The sequence below is a fragment of the Geotrypetes seraphini genome, unplaced genomic scaffold (genome assembly GCF_902459505.1).
Source record: "Geotrypetes seraphini unplaced genomic scaffold, aGeoSer1.1, whole genome shotgun sequence".
Classification (NCBI taxonomy): domain Eukaryota; kingdom Metazoa; phylum Chordata; class Amphibia; order Gymnophiona; family Dermophiidae; genus Geotrypetes; species Geotrypetes seraphini.
Window position 1 is genome coordinate 36993 of NW_022985982.1, and position 15333 is coordinate 52325.

Consider the following 15333-nt stretch of genomic DNA (forward strand, 5'->3'; position numbering starts at 1 on the left):
TACTGCAAAATACCGCAACATACTGCAACATACTATACTCTAACATAACATAACATACTATACTATACTATACTATACTATACCATACCATAACATACTATACTATACTATACTATGCTATACTATACTATACTATACTATACTATACTATACTATACATAACATAACATACTATACTATACTATAACATACATAACATACATAACATAACATAGCATAACATAACATAACATACTGCAACATAACATAACATACTATACTATACTATACCATACCATACCATACTACAACATACTGCAACATACTATTACATAATGTAACATACTGTAATATACTGTAACATAGTATGTTGCAGTATGTTATAGTATGTTGCAGTATGTTATAGTATGTTGCAGTATGTTGCAGTATGTTATGGTATGGTATAGTATAGTATGTTATGTTATGTTGCAGTATGTTACAGTATGTTGCAGTATGTTACAGTAATTTGCAGTATGTTACAGTATGTTGCAGTATGTTATAGTATGTTGCAGTATGTCGCGGTATGTTACAGTATGTTACAGTATGTAATAGTATGTTGCAGTATGTCATAGTATGTTGCAGTATGTTATAGTATGTTGCAGTATGTTATAGTATGTTGCAGTATGTTGCAGTATGTTATGGTATGGTATGGTACAGTATGTTGCAGTATGTTATAGTATGTTGCAGTATGTTATAGTATGTTGCAGTATGTTGCAGTATGTTATGGTATGGTATAGTATAGTATGTTATGTTATGTTGCAGTATGTTACAGTATGTTGCAGTATGTTACAGTAATTTGCAGTATGTTACAGTATGTTGCGGTATGTTGCAGTATGTTACAGTATGTTACAGTATATTGCAGTATGTTATAGTATGTCGCAGTATGTTACAGTATGTTACAGTATATTTCAGTATGTTGCAGTATGTCACAGTATGTTGCCGTATGTTACAGTATGTAATAGTATGTTGCAGTATGTTATAGTGTGTTGCAGTATGTTACAGTATGTTGCAGTATGTTATAGTATGTTGCAGTATGTCGCGGTATGTTACAGTATGTTACAGTATGTAATAGTATGTTGCAGTATGTCATAGTATGTTGCAGTATGTTATAGTATGTTGCGGTATGTTACAGTATGTTGCGGCATGTTGCAGTATGTTACAGTATATTGCCGTATGTTACAGTATGTAATAGTATGTTACAATATGTTGCAGTATAGTATAGTATGGTATGGTATGGTATGGTATAGTATAGTATGTTATGTTATGTTACAGTATGTTACAGTATGTTGCAGTATGTTACAGTATGTAATAGTATGTTACAGTATGTTACAGTATGTTACAGTATGTAATAGAATGTTGCGGTATGTTACAGTATATTGCAGTATGTTGCAGTATGTTGCAGTATGTTACAGTATGTTGCAGTATGTTGCAGCATGTTATAGTATGTTTCAGTATGTTATACCATACCATACCATACTATACTATACTATACCATACCATAACATACTATACTATACTGCAACATACTGTAACATACTGCAACATACTGCAACATACTGCAACATACTGTAACATACTGCAACATACTGTAACATACCGCAACATTCTGCAACATACTGCAACATACTATAACATACTGCAACATAACATAACATACTATACTATACTATACCATACCATAACATACTGCAACATACTGCAACATACTATAACATACTGCAACATACTATAACATACTGCAACATATAATTACATACTGTAACATACTGTAACATACTGCAAACATACTGCAACATACTATAACATACTGCAACATACTATTACATACTGTAACATACTGCAACATACTGTAACATACTGCGACATACCGCAACATACTGTAACATACCGCAACATACTATAACATACTGCAAATACTATAACATACTGCAACATACTATTACATACTGTAACATCCTGTACATACCGCAACATACTGTAACATACCGCAACATACTATAACATACTGCAACATACTATAACATACTGCAAACATATTAATTACATACTGTAACATACTGTAACATACTGCGACATACTGCAACACACTATAACATACTGCAACATACTATTACATACTGTAACATTACTGCAAACATACTGTAACATACTGCGACATACCGCAACATACTGTAACATACCGCAACATACTATAACATACTGCAACATACTATAACATACTGCGACATACTATAACATACTGCAACATACTATAACATACTGCAACACACTATAACATACTGCAACATACTATAACATATTGCAACACACTATAACATACTGCAACATACTATTACATACTGTAACATACTGCAACATACCACAACATACTATAACATACTGCAACATACTATAACATACTGCCACATATAATTACATACTGTAACATACTGTAACATACTGCAACATACTGTAACATACTGCAACATACTATAACATACTGCAACATATTATAGCATACTATACTATACCATACCATACCATACTATACTATACTATACCATACCATACCATAACATACTATACTATACTGCAACATACTATAATATACTGCAACATACTATAACATACTGCAACATACTATAACATATTGCAACATACTGTAACATACTGCAACATACTATAACATACTGCAACATAACATAACATACTATACTATACTATACCATACCATACCATAACATACTGCAACATACTGTAACATACTATAACATACTGCAACATACTGCAACATAACATAACATACTATACTATACTATACCATACCATACTATAACATACTGCAACATACTATTACATACTGTAACATACTGTAACATACTGCAACATACTATAACATACTGCAACATACTATAACATACTGCAACATAACATAACATACTATACTATACTATACCATACCATACCATACCATACTATAACATACTGCAACATACTATAACACACTGCAACATACTGTAACATACTATAACATATTACAACATACTGTAACATACTGCAACATACTATAACATACTGCAACATAACATAACATACTATACTATACTATACCATACCATACCATAACATTCTGCAACATACTGCAACATACTGCAACATACTATAACATACTGCAACATAACATAACATACTATACTATACTATACCATACCATACCATACTATAACATACTGCAACATACTATAACATACTATACTATACTATACCATACCATACCATACTATTACATACTGTAACATACTGTAACATACTATTACATACTGTAACATACTGTAACATACTGCAACATACTGCAACATACTGTAACATACTGCAACATATTGTAACATACTGCAACATACTGTAACATACTGCAACATACTATAACATACTGCAACATAACATAACATACTATACTATACTATACTCTAACATAACATAACATAACATAACATACTATACTATACTATACTATACTATAACATAACATAACATAACATAACATACTATACTATACTATACCATACCATACCATACCATAACATACTATACTATACTATGCTATTCTATACTATACTATACTATACTGTACTATAACATAACATAACATACTATACTATACTATACTATACCATACCATACTATAGTATACTATGCTATACTATACTATACTATACTATACTTTACTATAACATAACTATACTATAACATACCATACCATAACATACTATACTATACTATACTATGCTATTCTATACTATACTATACTATACTATACCATACCATACTATACTATACTATACCATACCATAACATACTATACTATACTGCAACATACTGCAACATACTGTAACATACTGTAACATACTGTAACATACCGCAACATTCTGCAACATACTATAACATACTGCAACATACTCCAAGTTTTCTTTTTTCAGGTTTCCCCAAGTTTTTTCCTCTGCCCTTTCAGGTTTCTCCAAGTTTTTTCCTCTGCCCTTTCAGGTTTCCCCAAGTTTTTTCCTCTGCCCTTTCAGGTTTCTCCAAGTTTTTTCCTCTGTCCTTTCAGGTTTCTCCAAGTTTTCCTTTTCCTCTGTCCTTTCAGGTTTCTCCACGTTTTCCTTTTCCTCTGTCCTTTCAGGTTTCTCCACGTTTTCCTTTTCCTCTGCCCTTTCAGGTTTCTCCATGTTTTCCTTTTCCTCTGCCCTTTCAGGTTTCTCCACATTTTCCTTTTCTTGTGCCCTTTCAGGTTTCTCCAAGTTTTTCCTTTTCCTCTGCCCTTTCAGGTTTCTCCACGTTTTCCTTTTCCTCTGCCCTTTCAGGTTTCTCCACATTTTCCTTTTCCTCTGCCCTTTCAGGTTTCTCCACATTTTCCTTTTCTTGTGCCCTTTCAGGTTTCTCCACGTTTTCCTTTTCCTCTGCCCTTTCAGGTTTCTCCACATTTTCCTTTTCCTCTGCCCTTTCAGGTTTCTCCACATTTTCTTTTTCAGGTTTCCTCAAGTTTGACTCTGCTCCTGCATTTTCTTGGCGTTCTGCTTTTTTCTCAATTTTCTTTGAATTTTGCATTGTATTTTGTTCTGTGTTTTCTCAATTTTCTTTGAGTTTTGCATTGTATTTTGTTCTGTGTTTTCCTATGTTTATCTCTAGTTTTCTTCTGCATTTTCAGCTATTTTTCAAAGTTCTGCTCATTCTTTTCTTAGTTTTTTTATTTCTCAAAGTTTTCTTCTGCAATTTGCTCTGCATTTTCTCCAAGTGTTCCTCTTCAAGTTTGTTCTGAATTTTATAAGTTTCCTCTGCATTTTCTGTTTTGTTTGCATTTTATCTCAATTTGTATCTATTTTTTCCAAGTTTCAGATTTTGTTGAAGTTTCCTGAATTTTTTCCAGATTTTCTTGTCTCTTGAATTTTTTTCTAAGACCCCTGAATTTTTTGCAGGGTTTTTTCTAAGACCCCTGAATTTTTTCTAAGACCCCTGAATTTTTTGCAGGGTTTTTTCTAAGACCACTGAATTTTTTCCAGGGTTTTTTCTAAAACCCCTGAATTTTTTGTAGAATTTTTTTCTAAGACCCCTGAATTTTTTGTAGAATTTTTTTCTAAGACCACTGAATTTTTTGCAGGGTTTTTTCTAAGACCACTGAATTTTTTGTAGAATTTTTTTCTAAGACCCCTGAATTTTTTGTAGAATTTTTTTCTAAGACCCCTGAATTTTTTGTAGAATTTTTTTCTAAGGCCCCTGAATTTTTTCCAGGGTTTTTTCTAAAACCCCTGAATTTTTTGTAGAATTTTTTTCTAAAACCCCTGAATTTTTTGTAGAATTTTTTTCTAAGACCCCTGAATTTTTTGTAGAATTTTTTTCTAAAACCCCTGAATTTTTTGTAGAATTTTTTTCTAAGACCCCTGAATTTTTTGCAGGGTTTTTTCTAAGACCACTGAATTTTTTCCAGGGTTTTTTCTAAAACCCCTGAATTTTTTGTAGAATTTTTTTCTAAGACCACTGAATTTTTTGCAGGGTTTTTTCTAAGACCCCTGAATTTTTTCCAGGGTTTTTTCTAAAACCCCTGAATTTTTTGTAGAATTTTTTTCTAAAACCCCTGAATTTTTTGTAGAATTTTTTTCTAAGACCCCTGAATTTTTTGTAGAATTTTTTTCTAAGACCCCTGAATTTTTTCCAGGGTTTTTTCTAAAACCCCTGAATTTTTTGTAGAATTTTTTTCTAAGACCCCTGAATTTTTTGTAGAATTTTTTTCTAAGACCACTGAATTTTTTGCAGGGTTTTTTCTAAGACCCCTGAATTTTTTGTAGAATTTTTTTCTAAGACCCCTGAATTTTTTGTAGAATTTTTTTCTAAGACGCCTGAATTTTTTGCAGGGTTTTTTCTAAGACCACTGAATTTTTTCCAGGGTTTTTTCCTAAAACCCCTGAATTTTTTGTAGAATTTTTCTGCATTCTAAAAAAAAAAAATTTTCAAATCCCCTGGGCTGCTTGTATCCCTGACTCCTAATTTTTTTTTTTGGTTTGTTATTTTAGTTTTTTTGCTTTTGAGGGTTGCAAGCAGCCCAGGGGTTTGAAAAATTTTTTTTTGGAATGCAGGACCCTGGGCCAGAACCTATCTCGAATATGCTAATTTTTGGGTAAAGTGAGATTTTAATTTTATTTGAATTTGAGAGGGTTTAATTTTATTTGAATTTGAAAGAGGTTGTAGGGGAATTTTAGAGAATATTTGGTGGTAATTTTAAAGAAATTGTAGTAGTGATTTTTAAGAAATTGTAGTAGTGATTTTTAAAGATATTTTGAAATTAATTTTAGTAGAAATTTATTAGAAATGTTAGATATTTGAAAAATAGTTTGTATAAATGTTATGTGGTAGAAATGTGGTATTGGTATATTGTAGAATTCTGAGAATATGTTAGAATATGTTAGAATATGTTAAAGTGTTAGAAAGTTTATGGTGTTAGTGTAGAATTGCTAGGGTCAGGGGGTTAAGGGTCGAGGGTTAAAGGTCAAGGGTTAAAGGTCAAGGGTCAGAGGTTAAAGGTCAAGGGTCAGGGGTTAAAGGTCAAGGGGTAAAGGGTAAAGGTCAAGGGTCAGAGGTCAAGGGTCAGGGGTTAAAGGTCAAGGGTCAGAGGTCAAAGGTCAAGGGTCAGAGGTTAAAGGTCAAGGGTTAAAGGTCAAGGGTCGGGGGTTAAGGGTCGAGGGGTAAAGGTCGGGGGTTAAAGGTCAAGGGTCAGGGGTTAAAGGTCAAGGGGTAAAGGTCATGGTGCAAAGGTCATAGGTCAAGGGTTAAAGGTCAATGGGCAAAGGTCAAGGGTCAATGGTTAAAGGTCAAGTGTCAGGGGTTAAAGGTCGGGGGCTAAAGGTCAGGGGTTAAAGGTCAATGGTTAAAGGTCAAGGGTCGGGGGTTAAGGATCAAGGTTTAAAGGTCGAGGGTTAAAGGTCAGGGGTTAAAGGTCAGGGGTTAAAGGTCAAGGGTCAGGGGGTAAAGGTCATGGGTCGGGGGGTCAAGGGGTCAGGGTCAGGGTCAGGTCAAAGGTCAGGGTCAGGGTCAGGGTTAGGGTCAGGGTCAGGGTTAGGGTTAGGGTTAGGGTCAGGGTCAGGGTCAGGGTTAGGGTTAGGGTTAGGGTTAGGGTATGTTACAGTATGTTGCGGTATGTTACAGTATGTTGCAGTATGTTGCAGTATGTTACAGTATGTTACAGTATATTGCAGTATGTTGCAGTATGTTACAGTATGTTGCAGTATGTTATAGTATGGTATGGTATGGTATAGTATAGTATAGTATGTTATGTTATGTTGCAGTATGTTGCAGTATGTTATAGTATGTTGCAGTATGTTGCAGTATGTTGCAGTATGTTATGGTATGGTATGGTATAGTATAGTATAGTATGTTATGTTATGTTGCAGTATGTTATAGTATGTTGCAGTATGTTACAGTATGTTGCAATATGTTATAGTATGTTGCAGTATGTTATAGTATGTTGCAGTATGTTATAGTATGTTGCAGTATAGTATAGTATGTTATGGTATGGTATGGTATAGTATAGTATAGTATAGTATGGTATGGTATGGTATGGTATAGTATAGTATGCTATAATATGTTGCAGTATGTTATAGTATGTTGCAGTATGTTACAGTATGTTGCAGTATGTTACAGTATGTTACAGTATGTAATTATATGTTGCAGTATGTTATAGTATGTTGCAGTATGTTATAGTATGTTGTGGTATGTTGCAGTATGTTACAGTATGTAATAGTATGTTGCAGTATGTTATAGTGTGTTGCAATATGTTATAGTATGTTGCAGTATGTTATAGTGTGTTGCAGTATGTTGCAGTATGTTATAGTATGTCGCAGTATGTTATAGTATGTTGCAGTATGTTATAGTATGTTGCGGTATGTTACAGTATGTTGCGGTATGTCGCAGTATGTTACAGTATGTTGCAGTATGTTACAGTATGTTGCAGTATGTTATAGTGTGTTGCAGTATGTCGCAGTATGTTACAGTATGTTACAGTATGTAATTATATGTTGCAGTATGTTATAGTATGTTGCAGTATGTTATAGTATGTTGCGGTATGTTACAATATGTTGCGGTATGTTACAGTATGTTACAGTATGTAATAGTATGTTGCAGTATGTTATAGTATGTTGCAGTATGTTATAGTATGTTGCGGTATGTTACAGTATGTTGCGGTATGTCGCAGAATGTTACAGTATGTTGCAGTATGTTACAGTATGTAATAGTATGTTGCAGTATGTTATAGTATGTTGCAGTATGTTGCAGTATGTTACAGTATGTTACAGTGTGTTACAGTATGTAATTATATGTTGCAGTATGTTATAGTATGTTGCAGTATGTTATAGTATGTTGCAGTATGTTATAGTATGTCGCAGTATGTTACATTATGTTACAGTATGTTACAGTATGTTGCAGTATAGTATAGTATGTTATGGTATGGTATGGTATAGTATAGTATAGTATGGTATGGTATGGTATAACATACTGAAACATACTATAACATGCTGCAACATACTGCAACATACTGTAACATACTGCAACATACTGCAACATACTGCAATATACTGTAACATACCGCAACATTCTATTACATACTGTAACATACTGTATCATACTGTAACATACTATTACATACTGTAACATACTGCAACATACTGTAACATACCGCAACATACTGTAACATACTGCGACATACTATTACATACTGTAATATACTGCAACATACTGTAACATACCGCAACATACTGTAACATACTGCAACATACTGCAACATACTGCAACATACTGCAATATACTGTAACATACTGCAACATACTGCAACATACCGCAACATACTGTAACATACTGCAACACACTATAACATACTGCAACATACTGTAACATACTGCAACATACTGCAACATACTGCAACATACTGCAACATACCGCAACATACTGCAACATACCGCAACATACTGTAACATACTGCAACACACTATAACATACTGCAACATACTGTAACATACTGCAACATACTGCAACATACTGTAACATACTGCAACATACTGTAACATACCGCAACATACTGTAACATACCGCAACATACTGTAACATACTGCAATATACTGTAACATACTGTAACTTACTGCAACATACCGCAACATACTGTAACATACTGCAAATTACTGTAACATACTGCAACATACTGTAACATACTGCAACATAACATAACATACTATACTATACCATACCATAACATACTGCAACATACTATAACATACTGCAACATACTGTAACATACTGCAACACACTATAACATACTGCAACATACTGCAACATACTATAACATACTGTAACATACTGTAACATACTGCAACATACTGCAACATACTATAACATACTACAACATACTGCAACATACTGCAACATACTGCAACATACTGTAACATACCGCAACATTCTGCAACATACTGCAACATACTATAACATACTGCAACATAACATAACATACTATACTATACCATACCATAACATACTGCAACATACTGCAACATACTATAACATACTGCAACATACTATAACATACTGTACCATACCATACCATAACATACTGCAACATACTGCAACATACTATAACATACTGCAACATACTATAACACACTGCAACATACTGTAACATACTGCAACACACTATAACACACTGCAACATACTATTACATACTGTAACATACGGCAACATACTGTAACATACTGCAACATACCGCAACATACTGTAACATACTGCAACATACTGTAACATACTGTAACATACCGCAACAATCTGCAACATACTATAACATACTGCAACATACTGTAACATACTGCAACATACTGCAACATACCGTAACATACTGTAACATACTATTACATACTGTAACACACTATAACATACTGCAACACACTATAACATACTGCAACATACTATTACATACTGTAACATACTGCAACATACTGTAACATACTGCAACATACCGCAACATACTGTAACATACCGCACATACTATAACATACTGCAACATACTATTACATACTGTAACATACTGCAACATACTGTAACATACTGCAACATACTATAACATACTGCAACATAACATAACATACTATACTATACTATACCATACCATACCATACTATAACATACTGCAACATACTATTACATAATGTAACATACTGTAATATACTGTAACATACTATTACATACTGTAACATACTGCAACATACTGCAACACACTATAACATACTGCAACATACTATTACATACTGTAACATACTGCAACATACTGTAACATACTGCAACATACTGCAACATACTGTAACATACTGCGACATACTGTAACATACTGCAACATACTATAACATACTGCAACATAACATAACATACTATACTATACTATACCATACCATACCATACTATAACATACTGCAACATACTATTACATACTGTAACATACTGTAACATACTGTAACATACTGCAACATACTATAACATACTGCAACATACTACAACATACTGCAACATATTATAACATACTGCAACATAACATAACATACTATACTATACTATACCATACCATACCATACCATACTATAACATACCGTAACATACTGCAAAATACCGCAACATACTGCAACATACTATACTATAACATAACATAACATAACATACTATACTATACTATACTATACTATACCATAACATAACATACTATACTATACTATACTATGCTATACTATACTATACTATACTATACTATACCATAACATAACATAACATACTATACTATACTATACCATAATATACTATACTATACTATACTATACAATACTTTACCATACCATACCATACCATATCATACCATAACATAACATAACATAACATACCATACCATACTATACTATACTATACTATACCATAACATAACATAACATAACATACTATACTATACTATACCATACCATACCATACCATACCATACCATAACATAACATAACATACTATACTATACTATACCATACCATACCAATACATACCATAACATAACATACTATACTATACTATACTATACCATAACATAACATAACATAACATAACATACTATACTATACTATACTATACCATAACATAACATAACATAACATAACATAACATACTATACTATACTATACTATACAATACTATACCATACCATACCATACCATATCATACCATAACATAACATAACATAACATACCATACCATACTATACTATACTATACCATAACATAACATAACATACTATACTATACTATACTATACCATACCATACCATACCATACCATAACATAACATACTATACTATACTATACTATACCATGCCATACCAATACATACCATACCATAACATAACATACTATACTATACTATACTTTACCATAACATAACATAACATAACATACTATAATATACTATCCTATCCTATACTATACTATACCATACCATACCATAACATACTATACTATACTATACTATGCTATTCTATACTATACTATACTATAACATACTATACTATCCTATACTATACTATACCATACCATACCATACCATACTATACTATACTATACCATACCATACCATAACATACTATACTATACTGCAACATACTGTAACATACTGTAACATACTGCGACATACTATAACATACTGCAACATACTATAACATACTGCAATATACCATAACATACTGCATCATACTATTACATACTGTAACATACTGCAACATACTGCAACATACTGTAACATACCGCAACATACTGTAACATACCGCAACATACGGTAACATACTGTAACATACTGCGAAATACTGCAACATACTATAACATACTGCAACATACTGTAACATACTGTAACATACTATAACATAATGCAACATACTGTAACATACTGCAACATATTATAGCATACTATACTCTAACATACTATACTATACTATACTCTAACATAACATAACATAACATAACATACTATAACATAACTATACCATACTATACTATACTATACTATACTATACCATACCATACCATACATACCATACTATACTATACTATACTATACTATACCATACCATAACATACTATACTATACTATACTATGCTATACTATACTATACTATACTATACCATAACATAACATAACATAACATACTATACTATACCATAACATAACATAACATACTATACTATACTATACCATAACATAACATAACATAAGATAACATAACATAACATAGCATAACATAACATACTATACTATACTATACTATAACATAACATAACATAACATACCATACCATACCATACCATAACATAACATAACATACTATACTATACTATACTATACCATAACATAACATAACATAACATAACATAATATAACATACTATACTATACTATACTATACTATACTATAAAATAACATAACATAACATACCATACCATAACATAACATAACATAACATACTATACTATACTATACTATACTATACCAAAACATACTATACTATACTATACTATACTATACAATACTATACCATACCATACCATACCATACCATACCATACCATAACATAACATACTATACTATACCATAACATAACAAACTATACTATACTATACTATACCATACTATACTATACTATACTATACTATACTATACCATACCATACCATACCATACTATAACATACTGCAACATACTATTACATACTGTAACATACTGAAACATACTATAACATACTGCAACATACTATAACATACTGCAACATAACATAACATACTATACTATACTATACTATACCATACCATACCATCCTATAACATACTGCAACATACTATTACATATTGTAACATACTGTAACATACTGTAACATACTATTACATACTGTAACATACTATAACATACTGCAACATACTATAACATACTGCAACACACAATTACATACTGTAACATACTGCAACATACTGTAACATACTTCAACATACCGCAACATACTGTAACATACCGCAACATACTATAACATACTGCAACATACTATTACATACTGTAACATACTGCAACATACTGTAACATACCGCAACATTCTATTACATACTGTAACATACTATTACATACTGTAACATACTGCAACATACTGTAACATACTGCAACATAACATAACATACTATACTATACTACCATACCATACCATACCATACTATAACATACTGCAACATACTATTACATACTGTAACATACTGCAACATACTATAACATACTGCAACATACTACAACATACTGCAACATATTATAACATACTGCAACATAACATAACATACTATACTATACCATACCATACTATAACATACTGCAACATACTGCAACATACTGTAACATACTGTAACATACTGTAACATACCGCAACATACCGCAACATACCTCAACATACTGCAACATACTGCAACATACTGTAACATACTGTAACATACCACAACATTCTGCAACATACTATAACATACTGCAACTATACTATACTATACTATAACATAACATAACATAACATACCATACCATACCATAACATAACATACTATACTATACTATACTATACTATACCATACCATAACATAACATAACATAACATACCATACCATACCATACCATACCATAACATAACATAACATACTATACTATACTATACTATACTATACCATACCATACCATACTATACTATACTATACTAAACTATACTATACCATAACATAACAGAACATACTATACTATACTATACTATACTATACCATAACATACTATACTATACTATACTATGCTATACTATACTATACTATACCATAACATAACATAACATACTATACTATACTATACCATAACATAACATAACATAACATTACATAACATAACATACTATACTATACTGCAACATACTGTAACATACTGTAACATACTGCGACATACTATAACATACTGCAACATACTATAACATACTGCAATATACCATAACATACTGCAACATACTATTACATACTGTAACATACTGCAACATACTGTAACATACTCCAACATACCGCAACATACTGTAACATACCGCAACATACTATAACATACTGCAACATACTATAACATACTGCATCATACTATTACATACTGTAACATACTGCAACATACTGCAACATACTGTAACATACCGCAACATACTGTAACATACCGCAACATACGGTAACATACCGTAACATACTGCGAAATACTGCAACATACTATAACATACTGCAACATACTGTAACATACTGCAACATACTATAACATAATGCAACATACTGTAACATACTGCAACATATTATAGCATACTATACTCTAACATACTATACTATACTATACTCTAACATAACATAACATAACATAACATACTATAACATAACTATACCATACTATACTATACTATACTATACTATACCATACCATACCATACATACCATACTATACTATACTATACTATACTATACCATACCATAACATACTATACTATACTATACTATGCTATACTATACTATACTATACTATACCATAACATAACATAACATAACATACTATACTATACCATAACATAACATAACATACTATACTATACCATAACATAACATAACATAACATAAGATAACATAACATAACATAGCATAACATAACATACTATACTATACTATACTATACTATACTATAACATAACATAACATAACATACCATACCATACCATACCATAACATAACATACTATACTATACTATACCATAACATAACATAACATAACATAACATACTATACTATACTATACTATAAAATAACATAACATAACATAACATACCATACCATAACATAACATAACATAACATACTATACTATACTATACTATACTATACTATACTATACTATACCAAAACATACTATACTATACTATACTATACTATACAATACTATACCATACCATACCATACCATACCATAACATAACATACTATACTATACTATACCATAACATAACATACTATACTATACTATACTATACCATACTATACTATACTATACTATACTATACCATACCATACCATACCATACTATAACATACTGCAACATACTATTACATACTGTAACATACTGTAACATACTGAAACATACTATAATATACTGCAACATACTATAACATACTGCAACATACTATAACATACTGCAACATAACATAACATTACT